General features: G+C 43.3%; 1 protein-coding gene across 6 annotated transcripts in view; it reads left to right on the top strand.

Moving 5' to 3' along the window:
* The window catches only part of LOC137600376 (VPS10 domain-containing receptor SorCS1-like), a 278,303-nt gene that overhangs the window by 78,246 nt on the left and 184,041 nt on the right, over positions 1 to 16,016 (top strand). The gene's annotated exons all lie outside the window — the stretch shown is intronic.

The raw sequence follows: 16,016 nt of genomic DNA, 5'->3' as shown, positions 1-16,016 counted from the left end.
ATTTCAAAACATGTTTGTTTGAAATATTAAAATATTGCGACACAAACAGAATGTTGGCTCTGTCTCGTGAGGTTTGACTCTGCATTGTCCCTTCAAAAGCCTTTGGAAAGTGGATTTTGTAGAGGGGTACACCAAACGTAACAAAATAAGTAGCCAAAACAAAATCATATGACATACATGAATCTGTCTCAATTTTTTTTAATACTAAAATCTTCACTTACTGTCTTGCTGGAATATTCTAATACACAACACTATTATTTTTTACTGAACTACTATCAACACATGTGCACTCACTAACACCTATAGACAACAATATTTATAAAATTAGTCTATTAAACCAATTTTATTAAAAGACATTGTATGCAATATGACTTGTACATACCTTTACTTCTATAGTGGGAATGAAGAGTCCTAAAGGACAGCTGTGTACCAACAGTATGGTTGTCCACTGGGTCAGTTTGGCACGCCACGTCCCTTGAAGCTGGTGGCTGAATGGATGCACAAGGAAGAAGGACACTAATTTCAGGATACCAATGTTCTAATTTTGGATAAGGAGGACAGACCTATGTGCGTTGTCGCTATGATGCCGAACAAACAATCGACTCTAACACGTGCGCGCACGCAAAATAGGAAACAAAGCACAACTCCCTGCTTAGCCTAGCATACATTGACTTTATTTATGCTGACAGATAATAGGAAAGAAAATATGAGACCAACTTACGTGCGTTTTAGCTTTATACTGTAGGTCAGCACGCACACACGTGTTTGAGCGTGCGCGCACACACGCAACACGCAAATGCGAAACAAAGGAGACCTCCCTACATAGCCTAGCATAGCATGACTTCATGCTAACAAACAATAAGAAAATATGAGACCAACTTACGTGTGTTGTACCCACTGTAGGTCCAGCACGCACACACGTGATCGGGCGTGCACGCACACACACGCAATACACATGCGAAACAAAGGATACCTCCCTACATAGCCTAGCATAACATGACTTCATTCATGCTAACAGACAGGCTAGGAAAGATGATGTAGCAGGTTATCCATGTTAACCAGACTTACTGTGTACTGGGCAGGCTAATCACGGCTAACATACATTTAAATCATAATGTTTTGAAACTGTTAGGTCCATTGGGCTCAGAATTTGGTCTTATTTCCATAGACCAAGAAAAGGCTATTGATATAGTTGAACACTTCTACTAATGGCACACGCTTCACGGTTTTGGTTTTGGCTCTAACTTTATTGCCAAGATTCAGACCCTGTATGGAGACATTGAGAGTGAATTTAAGATTAACAGAGGCTTAAGTGCTCGTTTTAAGGTCCAAAGGGGCGTATGACAGGGTTGCCACCTGGTCAGGGATGCTCTACTCTGGCACTGGAACCTTTTTTAAAACAGTAGAAAGCAGACCTCTCTGGTTTTAATTTCCCTGGTTCTTCTAGTGGTTTTAAGATTTCTGCATATGCTGATGATATTTTTGTTGCAACAGGACTGGCATGAAATAGGCCTTTTAGAATGCACTGGACAACTTTTTAGTGAGATCTCCTCCGCCAAAGTCAACTGGGCGAGGAGCGAGGCTCCTATGGTGGGAGGTGAGCTGGAGATCAGACTCCCGGATAGACTCCAATCGAAAAGAAACAGGTCAAAATACCTTGGCGTGAATCTAGGACAAAGGACTGTTTCGGAAAAGAACTGGGAACATTGTTTTACAGAAAGTTGGAAGGGAGGCTAAAAATGGATTTTCTTGCGTCAATAAAGCCACTGCCGGGGCGGTAGTGGCTCAGTGGTAGAGCGCACGGTAGAGCGGGTCGTCCAATGTTTCAAGATCGGCGGTTCAATTCCTGCTCCGATGGTGGACTCTTTTTGGGACTGCCATTACTGGGTCCCTCAAAGCGTCCTCTACCTGCCCAAAGAGGAAGGAGGGCAGGGACTCATCCATCTGGCGGATGGCGGAACACCAGCAGAGGCACTGTGTTCCGCCTGCAACTCATTCAGCGGTTCCTGACTGGGCCTGAAGACCTGGTGTGTCGGCCCACGACACAGGCAGTATTGGCCCTGTGCTGGTGTCTGGGACTTGCTCATTGTTCTTAATGGACTGGAGAAAAGACAGACTGAAAGATCCTCCTTGTTTTTATCAGAGTGTTTTTAGAATCTGGGGACTTTTGTCGAAGAGGAGACCACATCATTTTAAATCACTCCGTTTGATTTTAAAGGAACCTGTTTTCAGAGAACTTTTTAATGTACGGACTATTGCAGGAGTATCAGTGGAGCACTGTCACGGTTCGGTGTTCCTGCTCTCTGCTGTGCTGGGGTGTGACAGGAGGAGAGGCCAAACTTGTGGGCGGAGCCTTGTCTCCACACCCGTTGCTCATCTCCACACCTAGACTCTATTGGACTATTGGATTAGCATGAGGCTTTATAAGCTGGTTGATTCTTTTGGGTTGTTGCAAGGTTGTTTTTTGTTCTTCTGCTTGCTTGTGTTACCTTGACTTGTTGTGATTAAAATATGGATGATTATTGCTCCACCTGTGTCCTTTTTTTTCTGGCCTACTTGTAACCCATGTTAAATTAAGACATAGATAAGAATAAATAGTATAATATAGTACCATATAGTATAATACATAGTTGAACAAAAGCTGTGTAAATGAATTTTAGTTAAAAGTTTCAAAAGTTAATATCAATTATTAGTTAATTAAAAATGTTAATTTGGCAATTATTTAATATTTAGTATTTAAGTTTGACAGAAAATAACGTCGCTGCCCCTTTAAGGGTTTAGTTAACAAAAGCGCAACACCTGTGTGACGCTGCGGCAAAGACCCGAAGGCGAGAGCAGAGGAGGACTGAGAAACAAGTGTTGAAAGATTAACAGGAAAAGCAGTGATTCTATGAGAACTTAACCACATTGGTTTTGGTGAGTTTTGTGTTTATTTTCATGCGTTTTCACCGTATCATGTTTATCTTTCTCTGGCAGAGAGCTAACGTTAAAACAAAGTTGTTGACAAAGAAATGCTCCGTCACGCAAATAATTCACACAAATTAATGTGTGTGATTTGAGATTTAAGGAGTTTTGTTGTGTTGTGGCCTGTTATACAGATCAGGTTTTTTGCTTTGGATTGGTCTGCCACGTGCAGGCTTGCACATCACAGACAGGATTTAAGATGGTGAGCCAGACTCCATCCCCTTCGTAACTTGCTGCAGAGCGGTAGGAGTATTGGAGTAGTATTTTGAATTTGAATTGAAAGTGTCATACTTTTATTTTCATATGTTTAAGTTTTAGAATGTGATTTAAACTGTGGTCCATTTTGATTCATTTGAGTTTTGGAAGTAATTGCTTACCATTAAAAGAAAAAAATAGTTAATTTAGGAAAAAGCAGGAATCCTAAAATAGGTGCAATCTAATTAACTTGGCTTAGATTAGATTAAATTAAATTAGCTTTATTAAAATAATTTAGGTGAACTAAATAACTAAACTGAAACGTAAAATATTTATGTTTATTATTACCCTGCAGGGTATTTGGTTTTGTGTACTGTGTTTTATATGTGTGTTCTAATCAGTAAAAATTGCCGGCCTTTTCTATTCAAAACAACGGTCTCTGGTGTATTTATTATTGCTCCCCACTCCTTAGAGCCTGGGACTGGTCCAGTAGCAGTTAGTGGTGTGAACCAGTGCTACATACTTCCACTCTTCGTGACAAGCAGGAAGAATTAAAAAAAAGTTTGGCGGATTCTACACTTTCTTTTGGGACAAACAGAGTTGGCAATTTATCAAAGCAGGAGGGAAAAGGTTGTTGAGTACTTTCAAAGTTGAGTTCAAGAACTCAAACGTGTCTTGCTTCTTCAAGCAAGCAACCAAGTAAGACGAACCATGTCATGCGTCTTACAAAGTGGCACATAGGTTAACCAAGTAACGGAAGCCCCATACCATTGCAGAGGACCTTATCTTACCTGCATCCATGGGCATGTTCAACGAAGTCTTGGGTCAATCCGTAGTGTACAAACTGAAAAATACACTTTTCTCAAATAACACTACAAGAAAGTGAATTGAAGATATGTTTGATGATATCACACAAACATCCTTCCTTTGCCGCTCGAGCAGTAAAAATCCTACCACTCAGTACTACCCATCCCTGTGCGTATGGCTTCTCAGCTCTAGTTCAGCTGAAGACAAAACACAGAAACAGACTGGACATTGAACAGTTGCTTTGTCAACTATAACTCCATTCCTTGGGACTCTTTTGAGAACCAAAAAACATCCCCAGTTCTCCCATTAACTCAACCAAACTCAGGTCTATTATGTCAGTAAGTTTGCAGTTAGTACTGTGTAATTGTCATAGAAGCACAATGATTTTCAATATTTACCGCCTTACACGATAATCAGAGAGGCCAGATTCAGATGGTTTGGACATGTCCAGAGGGTAGATAGTGAATATAATAATGGTAGAAGGATGCTGAATTTTGAACTGCCAGGCAGGAGGCCTAGAGGAAGACCAAAGAGGAGGTTTATGGATGTAGTGAAAGAGGACAGAAAGGTAATGGGTGTGAGAGAAGAGGATGCAGAAGACAGGGTTAGATGGAGGCAATTGATTTGCTGTGGCGACCCCTGAAGGGAAAAGCCGAAAGGAGAAGAAGAAAAGATAATCAAAAGTCAATTATGTATACTTAAATAGTTTTTAAATAATTAAGGATACAAAAAATAAATATTTTAATTTTTTGCACTTTTTGTTTAATTCAGTTTGTGGATCAAAACTGAAGAAATTGAAATTGTTCCATAGTGCACTATTATTTGTCATATTTTCACTTTTTATTTTCAAATAATTTTTACTGCCACAATATGTGACTGAAGAAACTTGAAGAGTACAGTTACTCAATTGTTACTGAATGTTATTGTAAAGCAAAAGTTGAAATTATTCCTTGATGTCGGTCAAAGCTTTTCCTTAAGGGGTGATGATGGGTCAGACCAGTTGAACAACTGATTTTAAAATACAGGATGTCTGTAAAGTTGATGGTGTTAGAATAATTGTGTCAAAAATGCACAATTCAGAAATCACTTCAAAAAACTGAGTGATGAATGGTAAACTGGCACACTTTCATGGTGAGACAGAAAACATCAAGACGACATAGGTTCTGCAAGAGAGATGAAGTCATAACTAGTTTGCAAATGGGTTCAAAATTGCTTTCATCTATCCATTTTCTTCCACCGCTTTATCCGCCGTCGCGGGTCACAGGGAGCTGGAGCATATCCTGGCTGGCTCAGGGCATGAGGCGGGGAAACCTCGGGGCACGACGCCAGTGCACCGCTGAGCCACACAGAGACGCAGACAACTGCACATGCACACACATTCCTATGGTCAATTTGGGGCCGGCCAATTAACCTGAAGTGCGTATTTTTGGAAGTGGGAGGAAGCCGGAGAAACTGGAGAGAACCCACGCAGACATAGACAGAACGTGAAAACTCTGCACAGAGCCGTAACACGGAACCACCTTGCTGTGAGGCAACAGCACTACCCACTGCGCCACCAAAAATCCTTTCACAAAAAGCTGTCATGACAAGCTGACAAACTGACAGTACAAATCAAACAACACCCATCAGGGAGGCAGAGTGACGGGCAGCGGCTTCTGGAACGCGCCCCAATTGAGCAGCTTGTAGGGGGGACGGTGCCTTGCTCAAGGGCGCCTCGGCAGTGGCTGGGAGGTGAGCTGACGCCTCCCACCGTCAGCTCACACTCCTGGTGACATCCAGGCGGGAGCGGGATTTGAGCCTCCGATGGTTGGGGCGATCTGTCTACAAGACGTCTGCTCTACCGCTGAGCCACTGCCTCCGCAAGTCCGATCTACTAGCGCCACAGCGCATTCGTCAAGATGATCAGGGCATACAGATGACTTGAGACGATGGTTGGAAGTTCATGGTACTTTACTTACAGAGCTCCGGGTCATTCTCCAATACTACAGAACAATGGTGAATGCGGTACGAGAAGAATAAATTCTTATCTCAAGACAGTGGTATTTATACTGTTGAAGACAGGCATGATGTTACATGACTCTTTTACAGGAATGCAATTAAATTCAAAGGGACAGTCTGAGAAACAAATGTTGAAGGGACAGTGAAACAGACAAATGGTGCATGATAACCTCAGGGCCCATAAATTATCTTGCATCTTCAAAGGCTGGGAAACTGAGGCCCCGTCCACACGATGACGGATTTTTTAAAAAATGGAACTTTTTAAAAACGCACTGAAAACGATTCACGTCCACACAGTGTTTTTAAAAAAATCTCCGTCCACACGTAAACGCGTCAGTGCGTTTTCGAAGACTGCTATAAGCGTGCCAAACCATGTGGTGGCAGTATTGAGTCAAATTTTATCCAATAGGAAACCTCTGTGTTTTGTTGTCACAACATACGGGCCCATAAATATGACGTTACAGTGGTTTTTGTCGCAGGCAAGACGTCAGCGTTTTTAAAAAGTCCCGGGGATACATCGTCCACATGACAACGCAGACCCAGCGTTTTTTAAAAAATCCACCTCGGCCAGCGTTTTTGAAAAGTTGTGTTTTCGTTCCGGATATCTGCGTTGTCGTGTGGACGGAAGGCGTAAACGCAACAGAAAAGTTGCGTTTTCAAAAAATCCGTTATCGTGTGGACGGGGCCTGAGGTTATTTAGCAAGTGTTAATTGTTTCCTGTGAGCAGACCTCATTTACAGTTAAGCAAAAGAACAAAGTGTGTGTGTGAGGGGAGTAAATCCTGTGGAAGGATTTCACCAAATGTTCTTCTAACCCTAAAGGTTAGAAGGTCTTGGAATGTTATCAGTATTTCATATGCAATAAATCTGAGCAATAAGCCAGAACAACAACCCCGGAGAACAAAACTAAGGGTGAGAAGATGACCAAAGGATTTAAATGCTTTTCCCATGTAAAGACCTGAACAATGAAATTAAAATTTCCTTCACCCTGTACCGTGCCATGGGCCATTAGATGCAGGGCAGTACAGAACATTTTTTTTATTTTGAAAAGTGACATGAAAAGTGTGGTATTACACACAGACATGCATGCGTCTGTGCCTCTTGACAGTTCTCAGTCACGTGTCTAAGTTCAGTGCACTGATTGTAAGTCGCTGTATTTCAGATAAACCTCATTAGAGCTGTCACTTGAATCAAGTTTCTTTTTTAATTTAATTCATATGAAACAAGGATTTTCTTTCTAAAATTGTTTAAAGAGATGTTTATTATCAATTTTATGAAAGAAAAAAAAAGTTCATTGTCTGTTGATGCCTGCATTTGACATAAGACCACTGCAGCTGATTATTATTAGATTACAGCCATCTTGGAGCCATTAACGATTATCAAGCAAATGAGGCCGCTTGATGAAAATACTGTCTTAGATGATGTCAAGAAGGAAGGGGTATGGACCCAAATGCAGGACACCAAAAGTGAATCTTTTCTCCTCCATCATTTAATAACTAACTCAAAATTTCTCCATACAGACCAGAATTACAAACTCAGAACAGACCAACAGGAACCAAACTAGAGAAATGAACCAGCAACAGGCTCTGAAAAAACCCTGGCTTAAAAGGCCTCATGACAAGAACCCAAATGAAGGTCAGGTGTGAAATCAGTTACTGGTGTGTGGATGAGTATCAGGTGTGGAGAGGACCCACAGGCGTGGAGCTGTTGCTCCACCCACAAGCATGGCCCCTCTCCCCACCACATACCAGCACTGCTACGCCGAACTGTGACAGATGAAACCGGACCGTGGCGCAAAAAAGGTTGGGGACCGCTGATCTAGAGAGAACCAGGATACCACACTCCCACATATACAGAGAAAAGTGATGACAAAGTGATGGAAGTGATGACAAATTTGATTGACTAACAAATCAGATGAAGTGATTTTTGCTTAGTTATGAACAGCTTACATGAAAAGGAATTACAAATAACAAAAACAACTTCCTTAGATTTATTGAACTATTCTTATTCAGTTCAAGTTTACATGGAGAGTCCTGTCAAAAGAGCATCTGTTGACAATGAGAAACATTCTGAATAACCTCTGCCTTTTTACATGATGAACAGTTGAAACACCCACAACTACTACTGTACTAGGTTCGTTTTTTAAAATGACACTGTAGACAACATTGTGAAATTATATTTAAATTATAATAATGTTTTTTTTTCTTCTAAAAAATAAACTTTTGATATGAGCATCAAAATTATTTTTGGCTAATTTTAGAGCAAACTTAATTACATTCCAGTTGTGGCCTTGTGACATTTCAGAATGTCATAATGAAAAAATCACAAGTTAGTCATATACTTAAATAAATAATTAATCATACTTTATTATTATTATTATTTTACTGCATTAATCCCTGAAGGGACATTAAGATTCCACTCTACATACAGGTTAGTACAGTAGTTGCATGCATATATATATATATATATATATATATATATATATAATCAGTCACATCATCACAAAGAGTGACTACGGATACCAATTCCGAAGTGGGACAACAATCAGCCATCTCCTCTACATGGATGACATCCAGCTGTATGACAGGAATGATCGAGAAATTGACTCACTGATCCACACCACCAGGATCTACAGCAACGGCATAGGGATGTCATTCTGATTAGACAAATGTGGCCGGATGCTATCAAGAAGAGGCAAGATGATCAGAACTGAAGGGGTCGACCTACCAGGGGGCAGGATAGAGGACATCAAGGACAGCTACAAATACCTTGGAATCCCACAGGCTAATGGCAACCATGAGGAGACCGCAAGGAAGTCATCCACAGCCAAATACCTCCAGAGAGTAAGGCCAAGTCCTGAGAAGTCAGCTGAATGGCAAGAACAAGATCCGAGCCATCAACATGTATGCACTGCCGGTCATCAAATACCCCGCTGGGATCATAAGCTGGCCAAAGGAGGAGATAGAAGCCACAGACATCAAGACGAGAAAGCTCCTCACCATGCATGGAGGGTTTCACCCCAAGTCCAGCATCCTGAGGCTGTACACTAAGCGGAAAGAGGGAGGCCGAGGACTAGTGAGCATCAGGGCCACTGTCCAGGATGAGACATCAAAAATCCAAGAGTACATCAGGAAGATGGCCCCCAACAGATGAACTGCTCAGTGAATGCCTTAGACAGCAGAAGCCTGAGGAGGAAGAAGAGGAGGAGGAGACAACATGGAGGGACAAGCCCCTACACGGCATGTACCACCGTCAGATAGAGGAAGTGGCTGATATCAAGAAGACCTACCAATGGCTGAATAAAGCTGGAGCGACAGATAGCACAGACGCACTGATCATGGCAGCACAAGAACAGGCCCTTAGTACAAGGGCAATAGAGGCCAATATCTATCACAGTAGATCTGACCCAAGGTGCAGGCTATGTAAAGAAGCCCCAGAGTCAGTCCAGCATGTGGTAGCAGGGTGTAAGATGCTCGCCAGCTCAGCATACATGGAAAGGCACAACCAAGTAGCTGTGATAGTGTACAGGAACATCTGTACCCGGTATGGACTAGAAGTACCCAAATCCCAATGGGACATACCACCGAAGGTGGTTGAGAATGGCAAGGCTAAGATCCTGTGGGACTTCAGCTTCCAGACCGACAAACAGCTACTGGCTAACAAACCGGACATAGTGGTGATGGGCAAAGAGCAGAAGAGAGCAGTGGTGATAGATGTGGCGGTTCCAGCTGATGCCAACATCAGGAAGAAGGAACATGAAAAGATTGAGAAATATCAAGGGTTGAAAGAACCGCTGGGACAGATGTGGAAGGTTATGGTTAATGTGGTCCCCGTGGTAGTAGAAGCACCTGGGGCAGTGACCCCCAAACTGGAAGAGTGGCTCCAGCAGATTCCTGGAACAACATCTGAAGCCTCAGTCCAGAAGAGTGCAGTCCTAGGAACAGCTAAGATACTGCGCAGAACCCTCAGACTCCCAGGCCTCTGGTAGAGGACCCGAGCTTGAGGATGACACACAAATACCACCCTGAAAGGGTGAGAGGGACATTTTTTTTTTTTTTAATATACTGTATATATTAGTGTGAACAGGCCCATAACACACGCACAGGGGTCCTGTGGGAATGCAGGTGAGGGGGAGGACATTCATTGTGCACCCCCAATGAGCAAGTTGTAAAGGGAATGGCGGCTCGGTAAAGGGCGCTTCGGTAGTGTTCGGGAGGTGAGCTGACACCTCTGTCAGCTCATGCTCCTGGGCAGGAGGGAGAGGTAAAAGGGACATTGGACGACCCGCTCTACCGCTGAGCCACTGCTGCACCTTTTCATCCACACAAATTACATACTCTGTGATGAGGCATCATCAGGTCACGCCAGATATATGACCTATACCCGGTACCCAGGAAAAGACACTCTACTGAGCTCAACAACCACCGACCGGTCGCTCTTACCTCCCACGTAATGAAGCGACTGGTCCTGGAGCTCAGGTGTCCACGGGTGCAGGGTGCAATGGACCCTCTGCAGTTCGCCTATCAGGCCAAGGTTGAGGTTGATAGCGCTGTCTTTTACCTCCTCCACCGTGTGCTCTCCTACCTGGACACCGGGGGCTGTGCCGTCAGGGTGCTCTTCTTTGACTTTTCGAGCGCCTTCAACACCATCCAGCCCCGGCTCCTACAGGACAAACTGAACTCCATGGCTGTAGACCCCTACCTCATGAGCTGGATCACGGACTACCTAACGGACAGACCCCAGTACGTCCGTATGGGGGACTGTTTTTCTTCTATGGTGACCAGCAGCACGGGGGCACCACAGGGGACCGTGCTCTCCCTCATTCTCTTCAGCCTCTACACATCGGACTTCAAGCACAACTCGGATACATGCCACATACAGAAGTACTCCAATGACACTGCGATTGTGGCATGTATCCGGGAGGGTGATGAGGGGGCGTACAAGGCATTGGTGGCTGACTTCGTGGAGTGGTACCAACAGAACCAGCTCCAGCTCAATGTCTCCACGACCAAGGAGATGGTGCTGGATTTCCGGTGGGCACCTCCCTCTCCACAACCAGTGATCATCGAGGGCAGTGAGGTGGAGGTGGTAGGAAACTATAAGTACCTGGGACTGCAGCCAGACAGCAGACAGGACTGGTCACTCAACTCGGACTGTGTGTACAAGAAGGGGCAGAGCAGGAAGTACTTCCTGAGGAGGCTGGCCTCCGTCAACATCTGTCCTAAGTTCCTTCTCATGTTCTATCAGTCCGTAGTCTCCAGTGTGCTGTTATACGCTACTGTGTGTTGGGGTGGTTAGGCCAGGAAAAGAGATATGGACCGTCTTAACAGACTCATCCACAGAGCGGGCTCAGTGGTCGGGCTGAGCCTGGACTCTGTGGAGACAGTTCTAGGGAGCAGGACCATGTCTAAATTCAGGACCATCATGAACAACACCAGCCACCCCCTGCACACCACCTTCTCCCAGCAGAGGAGCACCTTCAGCAACAGACTGCTGTCACACAGCACCTCCACAGAGAGGCTGAGGTCCTCCTTCGTGCCCCGTGCCATCATTGGGTACAATGACTCTCTCAGGAGGAGCGGGGGGGGAGGTGGCGAGGTCAGCACGCGGTTAAATGGATTTGGATTTAATTTAATTTAATTTTATACTGTTTATATTTTAATTTTATACTGCTTATATTCAATTTTTTTCAGTAGATGTACTGTTAATGCTACATGTGTCTGTTAGTGTAGTGTATGTCTTGTGGTATGTCCTGTTTTGTTTTTGTTTTTTCCTGGTGTTTGGCTGAGCAGTGGATATGTGCAATTTCCTCCGGGATTATTAAAGTATCTATCTATCTATAGTTTGAGACTGCTACACCTTTGGGAGATGCATTGCCACTAATTTCAAATGTCTGTGACCGACTCAGAAATTCACCCACATTTTCTGCGTTTCATAGCTGTTGCGCAATTTGATCCCTCTATCTTCTCTGTGTGTCATAGGCAGCTACAGCTGATTTAATTGGTTTATCCAAGTAAGACAGTGTGGGCCTATTTCACGAAGGCAGGGTTAACCTACCCTGAGGTAAACCTGTGGTTCTGGGTTACTTTACCCTGAACTTGGAAAAACCAGGGATTTCGGTTTCACAAACACGGTTCAGGGTTAGTTTTCCTAACCCAGAGTAAATTGACCCGCAGTTTAACTGACACGAATATTTGAAAAAAAGCCATCATCAATGGAGCCCCGATTCATCGATTCACCATGACGACGGATGATACGTGCACCGCAACGCTTTACGGAAGTCGGAGTACAGATTTTAATATATGAATAGAAAGACTTTGAGGACATTTTCAGAAGAGAACAGTGTTGCAGCTGCAAAGAAGAGCGACATGTCGTGGGAGTGAATTGCTGCTCAAGTCGATGCATAAGTTCTAAGTCCGTTGCACTCACGGTAAAAATATGGAAGTAAACGGCTTCAAGAATAGTTTATTAATTTATTTTATTTAGGGTGCGATCCAGTGGGGGGAGAAGGGCACGTCACCAGCTGAGAATTAAAATAAAAACATCATTCACACAGGTCAGACTTCATCATCTCATTCGGGATCCTCCTCATCCTTATTATGTTTGATATTGTGCAGTAAGTATTAAGTGGACGTTTGAGTGTTCGGTTGTTTTATCCCCAACATAACGCTCTTTTCACGCACATAAATTCACTCTCATCTATATAAGGTTCTGTTAAATAATGAAATACATTAAAATGTTTTATTGTTGTGTAAATAAAACAGTCAATCGGCATATGAACGTTACAAAAACAGTTGAGAAGGATATTCACACCATTGAATACACCGATATTATCTAAGAACTGAAATCAAGAGCTGACATTAGCTCGTGTCATACAGTCATAGCCAAAACTGCTTTAGTTCATACAACAGTGGCCGTGGCATTGTACTGCTTATAACCGCTTTATAAGAAGAATAAATAACTTTGTATTTGTAAGTAATAAAGATGACCAAATGAAATGTATATTGTATGTTTTTGTTGCCCGCTGTGGTGATGGTGAGTTACACAGACTCTGAAATGATTCTGACAGATGGAGTCACTGCTCTGTCTCCCTGGATAGCTGGCAGGTGGATGGGGTCATCATCGGGGTGTTCAGTTTGTGGGGTAGGGTGCTGTTCTCCTCTGATAGCGGCAATACTACTATGAAGAACAGAACTGCATCACAGGTCCTCTCAGGAATCATCCTGAGGTGTCATGGACACTGGAAACGGCCTTTCAGCAGGCCAATGGTCATCTCCACCCAGGCTCCCGTCCTGCAGTGAACCCATTAGAAGTTCTGTTGGAGGCCTGGGTTAGTAAGGGGTCAGCAGCTTCGGTTGGGCATGGGTAACCCCTGTCCCCCAGAAAACAACCATCAGACTCCTGTGATGGAAAGTAGATTCATTAGAGTGGATTAAACGATGGAGACAAGTGAATTATTGTGCTAATCTTAATGCATTAGTCTGTTGCTCAGGTGAGACTCATCATACACCTGTGAGTCAGGAACCGATTAGGACCACTCCATCTCCACATCAGTATGCTATGCTTGCTCTGGAGGGTTCTGTTGGGTGTCTGTCCGTTAAAGCTCTTTGAAATGTCTGCTGAAGTGATTAGGCGCTATACAAATAAAGGTGGAAAATGTAGTTTGCTGCATCACATGTGATCTGGACAGATGTTAGTTTATCTATGAGGCAGTCTTTAACGTGTAGAAACAGTAGTCAATGTACTTGTACCTGCATATATTTGCTGTGAATGGACATCGTCTTCACATCATCACCTTCATTATGTGAGGGAGCCTTGATGGGAATGTGGGTACCATCTATGGCAGCAGATTACATTGGGACATCCGAAAGAAATTAATGTCTGGGACTGCAGCACAATATCATTGAGAGAACATACTTTCAAATTAATCAGATTTCTACATCATTCACATGCAGTCCTGTGGAACTCCTCCTTGATGATTCTGACGGTTTTCTCTCCAGGGAAATAGAACTGGGGTAAAAGTTTAAAGGCGAGGCGCACTGAGCATCTCCCACATTATATAGGAAAATTACCGTTTGCAAATAAAAAAAATGAAAAAGTGAACGGAGCGCTACATGCAGCGCTCATTCTGCAGATGTGACGATGGCTGTGTGTGTGTGTGTGTGTGTGGGTGTGTGTGTTTGTGTATCGATCAGCATGATCAGTATGATCGGTACCGATCATATAGATAACTGTCCGACAGGATATGATGGGACATCTGAACGCGATACAAACATATTAAATTCTCTGTGAATGAATGCGGAAACTCTATCAAGGAGCTCCACGTCAAACGGACATGACATGTTTGCCTCTAAAATACCTCTGAAATACGGAGTTATTTATTGAACCTTACTTCGGTCAGATCTCCGTCCGACAGAACCAGGAAATGAAGCCGCGCGAGCGGCGGTGAAAGGGGGCTGAGTCAAAAGAAACCCTGGGTTTGTGGAAAAAAACCTGCTCCCGACCAGGTTATGTTCAGAGAGTCTGTTACTGTGGTAACAAACCCAGAGGTTCACTTTACCTCGCTACGTGAAACAAGCCAGGGTTACTGCTCTAACTGTGGGTTAAGTTACCCCCCTTTGTGAAACCGAGAACCGTGATTTCAGGGTTAACTTTTTCTGGGTTTCCACTGCACCTGCTTTGTGACACGGCCCCTCCTCCAGACCAGGCTAGCTTCAGAGTCTGTTACTGTGGTAACAAACCAAGAGGTTTACTTTCTGACACAGGCTAGGTTTACTCCTCTGACTCTGGGTTAAGTTTGTGTAACACCTTTGTGACACCCCAAGCCCTGGTTTTCCCTGATTTCAGGGTTACCTTACCCAGGTTACCCACTACCCACAACTTACCCACTAAACCGGCTTTGTGAAATGGACACTTTGAGAGAGCAGTGAAAGAAGCCATGTCTATCAAACTGCAAAACCCATCTCTGAATAGAGGAAAACGATTAAGATAAGATCTATTGACCTCCATTGCGCAAAACCACAACAACCATTCACCATAGCAGCTTACATGAGAGTGGGTGGGACTATGACCGTCTTATGAATAGTAAGGACTCATTGCCGTGGCGGTTTTGGTGCTTCTTTTTCTGCTCCAGCAGGAGTACATTGTAAGTGTCTGGACTCTTTATCAATCAAAACTGAATAAGCCTCTTGGGGAGAGGAGAAATGTCCTTAACTAAACCAAAACAAGAATAGCTGAGTCTTTTTTGTTCTTCTTGATTCGCTATGTAAGTATGTTGTGTCCTGTATCCTGCCGACAATGCCAATTATGTGGTGAGAGTGCTATACTCCAGCAAAAACTGAAATATAGACAGAAACAGCAGAAAAATGTTTTACAGCCAAAACAGGAATTGCTTTAATTTGATTCTCAGTACATCACACCAGATCAGTTGGGAAAACAGCGGGAAAAGCCGCATGCTTCATATTCCACAACTGTTTTATACCTCGCAGGTCCATGTTTGTGTGTACGTGTGTGTGTAGATGTGAATGTGTGGAGGTGTGCATGTGTGCGTGTGTATTTTTTTCCTTGATGGGAAAACAAGAAATATTTGTTTTCCAGGCAAGTACCCAATACCTTCTGGCAACAAGTGCTTTGACCTCATCCTGTCTTTCGGGTTTTACACAATCGAGTTTTTCACTGCCAAAACTGATCTAGCCATGAAGTATGACATAGCCATGCATTATTTTGCCCCCACATTATCTAATGGTTTCATTGTTCTTCACTGCTGGCCTTTCTCTCTGCCACAAATGAACAGTATGATTTTATACAGTTGAACATGTGTATCATATTTTTTTTGTGTTTTGGGTGTGGCATAACCATCTGAAAGTGTTAATTTGGTGTACAGATGATGCCCTTTGCTTTCAATATCCTCACGCCATGTTGTTTATCTATGTTTGAAAATTAAATTTGAATTTAATTTACTGTATTCAAAGAAATAACTCCTTCATTTAATTTGCATGTAATTATGTCTGTGAGACACTGTGAGAGAGCTATGTCCCACTCATCATTATAGGA

The sequence above is a fragment of the Antennarius striatus genome, chromosome 8 (genome assembly GCF_040054535.1).
Source record: "Antennarius striatus isolate MH-2024 chromosome 8, ASM4005453v1, whole genome shotgun sequence".
Lineage (NCBI taxonomy): Eukaryota > Metazoa > Chordata > Actinopteri > Lophiiformes > Antennariidae > Antennarius > Antennarius striatus.
The sequence above is the reverse complement of the archived record's forward strand: the minus strand, read 5'-3'. Positions and strand labels throughout refer to the sequence as shown.